This window comes from Podarcis muralis, chromosome 9 (assembly GCF_964188315.1).
Source record: "Podarcis muralis chromosome 9, rPodMur119.hap1.1, whole genome shotgun sequence".
In the NCBI taxonomy this organism is placed as follows: Eukaryota; Metazoa; Chordata; class Lepidosauria; order Squamata; family Lacertidae; genus Podarcis; species Podarcis muralis.
Genome location: NC_135663.1, coordinates 27,688,161 through 27,701,042, shown reverse-complemented (window position 1 = coordinate 27,701,042; position 12,882 = coordinate 27,688,161).

Below are 12,882 nucleotides of genomic sequence, written 5' to 3'. Positions count from 1 at the left end.
AAAGCAGCATCTTCATTGTCCTGTGTTCAAATTGCTGCTATATAGCATGCAGCTAGCAGAGCTCCATGTGTGGTTCTGTGAAATTCCATGGACAATTCCCATGTCACTATCACAATCTCTTAGCAGATGTGCAACCTTTCCATGCAGTGCAGTAGAAGTATGTATTGAAATATTACATGGTATAGCAGTGGGATAGAAGTTAGAAAAGACACCATTGGGATGTTGTTTTGGACCTCCTTTATGTGATGAGATTTGAAGTTGGTGAGCCCATCGATAATATATTGAGGATCTGAAATCTCCCCCACCCCGATTGTCAGCTACTGCAAAGCACTGTTCCTTTGCCTGCAAGGTGTGGCTACTAATGGTGTGGATAAAGGATAATATATCACCTGTCATTATTGTGAGAACAGGTAATTGGCAGGTAGATAGCCCCACCCACCTGTCCAACTTGGCCTGCAGGGGATGGGAAATGTAAGTATTGCATTCACCTTCCAGATCCACTTCCTCACCTCTAAATCCCCAAGACCACTCTTCCTCTCCCCATGCTCCTAGACCTCCACTTGCTCTATCCTTCCAGGATATATTTATGAACATTTAATCTCCAGATTATAAAGTTTGAAGAAATCAGTTAAAATGCTAAGTAAGGCCTCCACAGTCAATGTGAATGTTCATAATTATAATTAATTGCTGCTGAAGTCTGATGTGTTACACATATTTGGAATTCCTCTCGGTGGAGCTCAAAATTGCTTGGGTTGTAGCTACATTTCCAACAGCTTTTCACGTGTCAATAAGTGTTCTTTGATTAATCAATATTCATTTAACCAACTATAATCACTGTTGCCATGCAAATTAAATACTAATTGGATGCAATGCAATTTGAAGTGTTATCAGGTATTGATTAAATTAACAACGTCACTTTGGAGTTGCAACTCTCCTTTTGATTGAAATTACATCAACCAGATTTGGCCCAAAATATAGAGCTGATTTTGGAGGAAGTTTTCCTCTGTTGGTATCTCAGGAGTTATAATACATATATGGCCAGGTCTGTATACACTGTACAAACTATAAACTGGGTCTATTGGCCACATATTATGGGTGACATTCAACTAACTTTTTGCACTAGCACAAAGCTTAGCTCCAGTGCAAAGGGATTTCTCCTGCCTCTCCTAACCCTGTGCTACTGTCCCCAGATCTGCTCTGGAAGGTTGGGGGAATCCCCAGAACAGATTTAGTGGTGCAGAGGAGGGAGAGAATGTCCCATTACACTGTCGGAACTCCGCTCGGCCAAGCTGATAAGGCCTCATCTTCCTCCGAGCTGAGCCTTTGAAATCGCCTGCGACCTGAGCCTTTGATGATGCCTCAAGCACATTCTATCCAGCAGGGTTCCCAGCACAGGGAAGAGACAAGAGGTTTGGCTACATTGTAAAGAGTTTTATTTCTAAACTACGCAGAACAGAAAATACATCCTCTCTCTATGAAAGCAGAGAGCAACTAAACAAAGGAACAAAGGAAACAGGAAACTACTAACGCCACATCCCGTCTCCCTTTCCCGTGAGACTGCAAGGTCTCTGGAATGTAAACAGAGTCCTGTGACTCCCAGCAGCTGCACAGTGAGAAACAGAAACTAACATACACAAGGACAAATTATTTGCACTGATGGAACGTTCATCTTAGCACAGTGCTATGTCTGTATATCTCTACATCATTGCTGTTGGCAACTGTCTCTTTTGAGAGACAATGGAAGAGTGTGCCATTTGGGGTACAGTGAAACCATTGGAAAGTTGCAGTGCCTGTTGTGTCTGTAGAGACCAATAAAGGAAAGACATGTCCATTGCATTCTACACATCGAAAACAGTCTTCGCCAACCTGCTGCCTTTCAGATATTTTGGACTACAACTCCGAGGCCCATCCAGAATGTGGTTCTGAAGAACTGGAGAAAACCAGGTTGGCAAAGGCTGATCTAAAAGATAGCTAATGCCATGTCTTAGGTTTTCTGAAGCTGTTCACAAATGCCCTGCTATTTTACCCATTGCTCCAGACTTTATATTGTGAACATTAAATCAGTTTACTAGAAATAAACACATTAATTGCTGAATTTACTTACAAATATTTCTGAACCAACTGATAGTTTGTTCCTCTGTGAAATGGGTATAGAAAGTGACTGCATTTAAATGGGTCAACAAGATATTCCAGTGTATATTTTCTGAACAATATTTGCAGTATTGCAACCAATACATAATATAATCCAGGGACGATAATGCACAAGTATCTAGAGTCATAGGACTAAATTGGATTAGCTATCTTCAGCTTTCCATTTTCATTTCTATAAAAAGAAAGGGGAAGGTATAATTATATTGTTCTACTTAGTTTATGTGCTTGATACAACTCCAGATGAATCAGCTGTTGACTTCAACTTTAACTCCAGGGAGATTGGACAGCAGCCTAATATATTATGCAGTGAACTCTTGTCACCAGTAAATAACCTATTATTCCCCCCCCCCCCAATAAAACCCAGCAGGTAACCATTGTCTATATTTTATTGTTTTGCCACATTAATATCCTCTGGGTTTACCAGATCTCATACTGATGGAGCCAGCATGATGAGATGAAAAGTGACTTTGCTGTACATTTATATGGAATCTGGTGGCTAACTTTGCTCTAAATTGGGCATGTAATGAATGTATCACTGCAAAAGCAAGGAAATAAAACCCATTATAGAGTAGAAATGAATCATTGAAATGGCAAATAATTTTCTAAGCTGCAGTATTTTCTGTGCTATTGCTTTGCTTTAAGCTTTGCTGAAAAGCAATCACTTTATTCTTTCTCTTGGCTTTTATTACTGGTGACTCCTATGCTAATTTTTCCCTCTGTATTTGCTTTGCATTTGAAAAGCCTTTTGAAATGGAAGGTTAAATTGAATTGGTGATACTGCCCTCTTGCCTCCAGCTTCCACCCCTTCTTCTCCCTGGGTTATGTGAAGATTTTGAAAGGAACAGCTTGAACAAGTCAACAGTTGTCAAACTAAAATTCTCTTTCGTGTAGCAAGAAACCAAATGAGCCAGTGTCCAAAACACTGAAAGCATTTAAAATAAAATAAAATACCCTTTCCCTGAATTGTGAATAAAAGCTATTTCTCTTATAGGAAAGAATCTGAAGCTCTGTAGTTAATGAGTTGTGCCCAATCTTTTTATAGGCCAAGGGTGTGCCTTGTTTCCCTATGGAATCACATCCAGAAAGATATCCATACAAAGTAAACTCTTAGCAGAGAAGCCTGTCTAGGTATCATGACTCATCACAGGATGCCTTTGAAAATAGTATCTGTGGGGTCAGCTCTCTCCTTGCTATCTGGTGCAGTGCCATAACATAGTGAAATTGACAACCTCAACTGGTAGCAGCCAATGGAATGTAATCACAACATCAAAATGCTTTATTATGTAGTGAGTATACCTGGACAGCATAGCATGTAGGACAAGACATCACCATGAAGGTGCTATTTTCAGAAGCATTTTCTTTGTGGCTGCAAAAGGATACCATGCTAAACCAGCAATGGTCAATTTGGTGCTCCTGTTATCTCTGACTATTGGTGATGCTGACAGTGAGCTCTTTCCCTGTATGCTATACTGTCTATCTCTGTTTACCCCTGTGCTAAATCATAGCTTAGCGTGAGTCTAGGTGACTCTTAGGTTCCCCTTTTAATGGTTGTGTTCTACATTTTTTTCTGGATGCATATTGGGGTCTTTAGTGAAAAGCAGTTTTTACATTTTGTAACCAAATAAAATAAAATTACAAATTGTATATTAATTGCTAAAAGTTTTTTTTAAAAAAACTAAGTAAAGAAGGAATCTACCAACTTTATATTTGTCTTTGGTCATCATGCACTATAATCCACTTTCATATTCCTACATCATTTGAAAGCTCAAATATAATACAGAAAATGACAGGAAAATCGAATAGGTTGGAATATGATGCTGCCTTGGAAGGAAGCTAGTATAGCTTGTGAGTATTCCCTGTCAAGTGCACATTGAGTGCCAAATTGGGTTTCTTCCTGCAGCACATTACTTTAAGCATCACCCTATTTCTGCAAAATATGAACTGGGAAGGGGGAACCACAACAATCTCATATTCCTCAACTTCTTGTTATATAACATAGCCTTTTACATATCCGCCCACCAGCTACTCCCTGTCTGTCACACAAGCCTAATGACCCATCCATTCCCTAATGTATTATGTAGTTTACGGACATATAAACTAAGTGCAGTCAGAACTAGATGGATTAGGGATTTAAATTCACAAACTAGGTTAAGTTGTATTAGGAAAAGTTACTGGGTTTTTTTGCCAAGAAGTTCTTCACCAGGTGTTTGTATTTCCTTTCCCCTTCTCCCTCCCATCCCCCACTTTCTATTAAGGTAAAAATAAGAAACAATTTGATTCATTTTTTATATATATAAAGTTTCAATCAAATTTAGCTTTAATCATAGGATGCAACTTCCAGGATCAGACCAAAGGCCTATCTAATCTGGCATCCTCCATCCCACAGAACAAACCAGGTGCCAAGGGGAAGTCAACTCTCAGGACCTGAATGGCTGGTTGTACTAACCAGAGCCCATTTGAAAGACTTACAGCGGGAGAGTGGTGTACATTTAGCACTGTAGTCACTGCTGGCCAAATTGCTTTCAGCAAAAGCTCCCCCCACCCAACATGCTGCACAAATTGCCGCTCTTTAAGGCAAGGCCTTCATTCGTTGCCTCATTTACAAATCCCTTCTACCCACCTCATTTGTGTGACATAGCACACACCTCAGGATTGGATGTTACTGAAAAAAGCAGGGGGTTTTGCTCCATAGTGACCCATACATGCACTCACTGACCATGCCCATACAGTTTCCCCCCCAAATCATAAAAAATCCTTTTGAGGGCAGAAGTGGCTATAGCTCACAGAGGAGCCAGAATGGCAGCCTTGGGTCCAACTTCTTAGGTTTGATGAAAATGGTAATGAGCACACATCATTTGTGTCCTCTTTATCTTTTACCACCATCAAAACTATTCTATTTCAGGACAAAGGACAACAATAATCAAAATTTATAAGCAGCATTTGAAATGGCAACAGTTTGTTGAGGGAAACCCAGCCAGATGGGCAGGGTATAAATAATAGTTGTTGTTGTTAAGGAAGGCAGGTGTGACTTTGTGGGTGTCTAAGGCCATTTTTCTGTTTCCAGACTGAGTAAAGACATGAAGGTCAGTCTTTATACCTAATTAACAGACTTGAAGTAATTAGTGGTCTGACAGTGCTAGTGTCCTTACCACTAGCCCAAGCAACTGAATGTTCAATCCACAGCAAGTTTACTGACTTGAAACCAGAAAGAGAGAGAAGAAATATATTCACGCAAGTCATTTATAGATGTTGAGCAACCATGTGCCCAGGACAGAGCTCCGCAGCTCCCCTCTTGTCACTTTCCCCCTAGGATGATGAAGAAATGCTAGTGAGCATATTTAGGGTTTGGTCAGTTAACCAGCTACAAATCCCCACCTAACAGTTACCTCAACCAGTTCACATCTTATCAGCTTCTTCACAAGAATATCATGGGGGACTTTAGCAAAAGCCTTATTGAAATCAAGATACATTACACCCCATTAGTCTGACTCACAGTTGCCCACACTGGCTGGCTGGAAGACAGGTAAAGCCACATAGAAACTGTGGCTCACAACAGGTGGTGGAGATAATCCACCACTGTTGTGATATTTATGGTGTTACATCTGCAGAATGGAAAGTTTACTGTGTGGTTGCCTAGGCAGCCTTTTCCTGCCCCCAAATTGCAATTCCCAACTTGCTATGCCGAACTTGCTATGCATGTACCCAGAAGTAAGGTGGTGATGAGGCCAGCAACTATGATCCTGCTCCCCGCTTTACACAATCAGTGTTTGGGTAGTAATGAGGGCAGAGGGCATTTGCATCTGGGGTCTGTTGGCAGCCTTCCCATCACAATCAAAAACTTGGCTGCTCCTCTGCCTTTGGAGGGCCATTATTCTTGATGCTTGTTACTCCGTAGCTGTTGGGCATTCTTCTGAAGGCTTCCATCTCAGGCGGAAGTTTCTCCTGAGGCTCTGAGCAGCTCTTTCTCTGCCAGCAGTCCCATCCAACCTCTTGGGGCTTTCCCTCAGCTGGATTCCCTCACGGATTCTTTCATTTCCATGGCAACGAGAATCAGCCAGCAGCCTGCTTTTCTCTCTCCGGGTTATCTTTTGGTCAGCCTCTTTGCCACAGGGTTCACTTCACATGCTTAACAAATGCAGCCCATTGTCTTCTAAATATATATTTTGACAGGATCAGTAGCATGATAGCATCTACCATGTAACAAGGAAGGCTTTAAATCTCCTGCTGTGACTGGGGACCACTTAGGCAGCTCTGACTGCACCTCAGAGACAGGACAGCCAAATGGCATTACAAAATTCTGCTTTAGCTGATTAACAATAAAATAAATCTTGTGCTGGGTAGATCTTCAACCAATTTAAACACACACACACACACTACCATTTCTATTTCCAAACAGGCCTTTTTACATTCTGTCTTTCGAAATATATATTTCAGAAATGTGTGACATCTGCTCTGGAAACTGTCACTCAATCTCTCTCTCCCTCTCTCACACACATTCACTCTCACTTGTACACACACCTGTCAATTCTTAATGAATAATTTGTGATGCCTGAAGTTCCTTCTGCCTCTCAGTCCTTGGCGATAATGAGCTTGTTAAAAAAAAAATAATCCCCCCAAAAAGAAAGAAGGTCTGTGTTTGTTTTGTTTTTGGTTTTTTTTTGTTGAAGCGAATTGTGAAGGGTATTTTTAATTTACTCCTGAAAATGTAGTTTATGGAAGTTCAGAGGAATTTTTCTCTCTGCTCCATATTTCAAATTGCATGTTAGTCAAGTTATTAGTCAGCCTGGCTTCAGACCCACCAAGAATGTGGTAGAGAGTCACAGTTGATTCACTACAAGATAGATATGGGCCATCCCTACCATCAGGCAGAATGAGGTGGCTACTTCAGGTAACAGATGCTGAGGAGAGGGCAGGCCATAGCAGCAAGGTGTTGAATGATGGAGCTCTGTGTGACATTCAAATTCCTTTGTCCTCCCTAAGTGATCCTGCTACCCTCCTATGATTCAACTACAAGCACTGTCAGTTATTTGACGTGGAATGTGGAGAGCTCCATGTTATCATTTCCCTCAGGTAGCAAAATGTTTCGGACCACCCATGGATGGATGGATGGATGGATGGATGGATGGATGAAGAGATTAGGGGCTAGCCTACAACTGCCTCAGGAAGTAAAATTCTGAAGAGCAGATAGTGGACAAGCCAGAGGAAGAGATTCCCCAATAACACAGACCAAATGATCAGGTCAAGGACCAAAACAATAACACGAATAATAGTTTAACAATAAGACACACGTGTGCACAGTTGTGAGTCAGCAGAGCTCTAGTGTAGTTACACTCTGAGTAGGTACAATTTCTCTTTTAGGATGCAACCCTGCAATGCTAACTTCTATTACAAGGAAATAAATCTCACTGGACAGTGACGTCTTAGGCCCAGGTACCCAACATGGCGCCCTCTAGATGTTTAATGGACTACTACAAGTCTGATCATTCCTGACTATTGTCCATGTCTTCTCTTTGGCAATCACTTGTAGCCGAGTAAGATGGTCTTCCATAAACATGATTTTAACAATGAGTCCATACTGGTCCATGCATAAGATACTCTCACATGGCATACCTTGATATGTCAAATGATTCAAAAGGCACCCAAAAATGTTCATTAGTTGTACGCCCCTCACAAATGGAATGCAAGTTCAGTCAGAGTCATGACCTTTTTGTTACTAAGGGATGGGTCGCAGGCTGGGACTGTGCCAATATCCACAGATAATGTAGTTAATGGTTAGTAGAAAAACAAAAATGAAACACAAAGGGAATGGAGAGGATCACCACACTTCACCTTTGTCTGTATTCTGATATTTAATTTGGACAAAAGTGTAACACAACTAATTGTCCATGCAATACTAGACTTGGGCAATTATCACTTTATGCTAGCCATGTTCTGACCTCCTCTAATTATTCTGGCACAGTGTTAGTGAGTCAACCTTGTCTGCCCCTTGCTTCTTTTATCTATAACTCCATGGACAACAATTTGTTTACTTCTCCTTAAACATCTACTAATCACTGTAGAACATCTGTAGCCTTAGGAAAGAAATATAAATATATCTTGGCCCAAACTGGTCTGTAATTAGGGATATGCCAATATGTCAATACTCCTCATTAGCAACTTGTAAAACTAATTGTGGCATTTGCTAATTTGTCTAATTAGCTAAAACAGCTATAACCAGCCACTGCAAATATTACAGGATTGTGTTAATAAATTAGATCTAGGTATGATAAAGAAGCATTCTATGGATGATTGTTTTCAAATCAAACTGGACAACATTAAACTTTAAAAACACACTGCTATTTATTTAGTTTTTTGTTTAGTCTTTTGAATATGAAATCAAATTAAATTTTGTGTGTGTGTGTGTGTGTGTGTGTGTGTGTGCGTATTTGCACTTAAGCAGATTTTCACAATGCATTTATTACTGGAGTTCATCAGCATAAAAAGTTGAATGTAATTAAGCTCAGTCAAAAGGTTCCAGACAAACTAATTCATATAGCACCTTAAGTTTATTTTCCCCATTTGTCTGTCATTTATTTTTACTTCTGATTCTTTACTTTTAAATCAGAGGACACAGTCCCGCCCCCCCCCCCCATTATAGCCCTTTATGACTAGGTGACTTAACATTTAGACATGAATGCCTTCATTAATTTTAACCCTTCACATATTCAAAGGGTACTTTTCTCCCCCATTATTAGCCTCTCCATTGACCCTGTTGCTCATTCCCACCGAGTCCAATCTTACTTTTTCCACTCAAAATGATTCTTCTCGGATAGGTCAAACAGAAAGCCAGTGTTACCTTGACACAGCTAATGAAAGCCAGCAGAGAACAAACAGGAGTTCTCAAGTCTATATCTAGAGAAAGATACTGAGTAAAAGTGGCCACGCTGGTGTTTCTTCCAGTTACAGAAATGTGCGTGCTATGGTAAAGCGTGCACAAAAATGCAAATATTAGTGAAAATAACATACAAAAATGCATTAGGTTGTATTCAGCTAAATAATTATGCAAAATGATTTCTGCTTATGCTACAGGACTTTCCTCCCCTCTCCTCCCCCAACATGTGCCCTTTATCACCCTCAAATCTGCTCCAGAGGGTTGGGAGAACACCTTAAAAACAATCAGTTTCCAAAATCCCGATGCAATAAGAAAGTCTTCGCCTACCAGCTGAAGAACAACAAGGAGGGAGCCAATCTAACTTCTCCAGGGAGGGAGTCCCAAAGTCTGGGAGCAGCCACCAAGAAGACCGTCTGATGTAGTTGCCATGTTGCAACTTCATTGGTGGAAAGCCAGCCAGATTACAGCAAAAAATATACTCAACAGTAAGGCCTGTTGAATTCAGGTAGCCCCATATGAGTGGGTTCAAATTGTATAGGCCAAGCCCTTCCCTCACTTATCTTGCTTTCTGAGCAGGGGTGCAACAACAACTAGACTCTGGACTTAATGAACTTATATGATATGGGGGCTCTTTTGAAGAAGGTGAAGCAATACATATTGCCATATTTTGTGTGGCATCTACGTTTTGCAACTGCCTCCTACTATATATCAAACAAGACCTATTGACCTTCTGGCCCCTATTGAAGGGTATTGGATATAGAGTTAGGTTGCACTCCTAACTCCAGTTCCCTGGGGTTACCTAAATTCAATAAGACTTACTGCTGAGTGTTTAGTCGTTTAGTCGTGTCCGACTCTCCGTGACCCCATGGACCAGAGCACGCCAGGCACTCCTGTCTTCCACTGCCTCCCACAGTTTGGTCAGACTCATGTTTGTAGCTTCGAGAACACTGTCCAACTATCTTGTCCTCTGTTGTCCCCTTCTCCTTGTGCCCTCCATCTTTCCCAGCATCAGGGTCTTTTCTAGGAAGTCTTCTCTTCTCATGAGGTGGCCAAAGTATTGGAGCCTCAGCTTCGTGATCTGTCCTTCCAGTGAGCACTCAGGGCTGATTTTCTTCAGAATGGATAGGTTTGATCTTCTTGCAGTCCATGGGACTCTCAAGAGTCTCCTCCAGCACCATAACTCAAAAGCATCAATTCTTCGGCAATCAGCCTTCTTGATGGTCCAGCTCTCACTTCCATACAGCACTACTGGGAAAACCATGGCTTTAACTATACAGACCTTTGTTGGTAAGGTGATGTCTCTGCTTTTTAAGATGCTGTCTAGGTTTGCCATTGCCTTTCTCCCAAGGAGCAGGCGTCTTTTAATTTCGTGACTGCTGTCACCATCTGCAGTGATCATGGAGCCCAAGAAAGTAAAATCTCTCACTGCCTCCATTTCTTCCCCTTCTATTTGCCAGGAGGTGATGGAACCAGTGGCCATGATCTTCGTTTTTTTGATGTTGAGCTTCAGACCATATTTTTCACTCTCCTCTTTCACCCTCATTAAAAGGTTCTTTAATTCCTCCTCACTTTCTGCCATCAAGGTTGTGTCATCTGCATATCTGAGGTTGTTGATATTTCTTCCGGTGATCTTAATTCCGGCTTGGGATTCATCCAGCCCAGCCTTTCACATGATGAATTCTGCATATAAGTTGAATAAGCAGTGGGACAAAATTCAATAAGACTTACTGCTGAGTAGACACTGGCAACTCTGCTACATTTGTGGGAACCTCCTGCCCATTCTACTGAGTGGTGCCCCAAATTTCTTCAGTGTTGCTCCACTGTTGTAATGTAGTTTCTGGTAATTGTAGCTTACTCACAGACTAGAGAGAGCCCTTTTTGGTTTATCTTTAGTTGATGGCTAAGATTTTTCAGCAGAAGTGAAAAGAGAAGAGGCACAGCTATTTCTATAATGAGGTTTGTGACCCATCCTGTATCATTTTGCCCTTTTAATTTTTTTGAAATTAATGTACAGTGGTACCTTGGGTTAAGCACTTAATTCGTTCTGGAGGTCCGTTCTTAACCTGAAACTGTTCTTAACCTGAAGCATCACTTTAGCTAATGGGGCTTCCCGCTGCCGCCGCGCCACTGCTGCACGATTTCTGTTCTCATCCTGAAGCAAAGTTCTTAACCCGAGGTACTATTTCTGGGTTAGCGGAGTCTGTAACCTGAAGCATCTGTAACTCGAGGTACCACTGTATATGTGCAGCATTGTACCATTTAGGGATGGTGATGCTGAGGGACAATGAAAAATGCCTATAGTTTAACAGCTTATCTTTCACAGACAGCAACGTGCTGTTGATGCTGGTGTCTTTTATACCTCTTGCCTCTGGCATTCAGCAACATCACCATAACATCATTCTTGACCTTTAATCCAACTAACTGTAGTAATGTAATCCTAATAGCTATCAAAACAAAACAAAAGTAACTCTAGAAGTCAAGAAAAGAGGCCTGTCAAAAGAAATAATGCGTAAGATTTCTGGATTATTTTTTTTAAAAAAGTAAAATAATATTGTTTTGCTACCAATCTCAACACTGTATTTTTGCCTGCAGCAGCCTTTGTGAAACAGAAGTTTTAAATGAGAACATTATTAAAGCAAATTTGCATCTACATGCAAAGTGCGCAATTTTCACCATGGGAAATCAGCCTGTGAATTTGAAGTTATGAGTTTTGTTCAACATGACGCTGCTATTTATTTTCCCACCATAGCTTTATTTAAATGTTTGAGGGGATAATTAAAGTTAATTAGCTCCATTATGACTTAGGTGATCCATATGGGGTGGGATGATCCACATGGCATAAAGAGGGCATACAGATAATGCCACAGTCAATATATGGATAATAATATGTGCACCAGTGCCATTGGAAGAAGGGCAATTGTATTTATGATCAAGCTACAAATTAGCTCAGTGAGAAGCTAAGAACACACTAGTAGAAACTGCCAGATTCAGTCAGTTCTGTGGGTTTCATGTGTTACAGCAAAACTCACATTAGATTTGATGACAGGGAGAATGTTGACATCTTGACATTTTGTATTCATGCTTATCAAAACTCCAGTTGGATAATCTAAAGGAACCCATACTGGGAACTCAGCTGAATAAATCCAGAACAATATTTACATAAACCTTGCAAAGCTAGCCCACCAGATTTTGCAATTATATTATGCTACAGTGGATGTAGAGCAAACACCCAATTCCATAACAGGTGCATTGTGTGCCTTGGATTAATCTTTTCTTCTATATCTGTGAGATTCTGCATCCTTACATAAATATCTACAGAAGACGATGTTAAGTCTGTCATTTTTAATTGTACCTACTGACTCATTTGTAACATTTTCTAACACTAAAATATGAGCAGCAATACTTTTTGGGGAACTCATGTGAACAACACAATACTGAAATATTGCTGCACGAAAGTGTGAAATTTGATTTATTTGTTTCCGTTAACATTTTCCTCTTAAGACTGATTGAGGGTTAAGGAATTTCAGTGACAGTTTACCCAGCAGAAAAATAACACATTCAGTTTATACATTTCCCCCCCTTATTTCACACTGCATTAATATCAGAGAGCACGTGTTTTATTTATTTCTGCTCAGCTTGCAAAAGTGCATGGTGATTAGATTCTTTGATTTGTCATCATCCAATTTCCATAAGGTCTCAGATGCATACTTTCTAGCATTGTACATGTTACATTTAAAGTTCACTCAGCCTACCCATTAATAGCCTCCCATTTCAAAGCACATACTTCTAATCATGGCTCTAATTAGACTGTGGTTCATATAGTGCTATCCATCTGTGGATTATGAAAAGCTGAAAGTTTT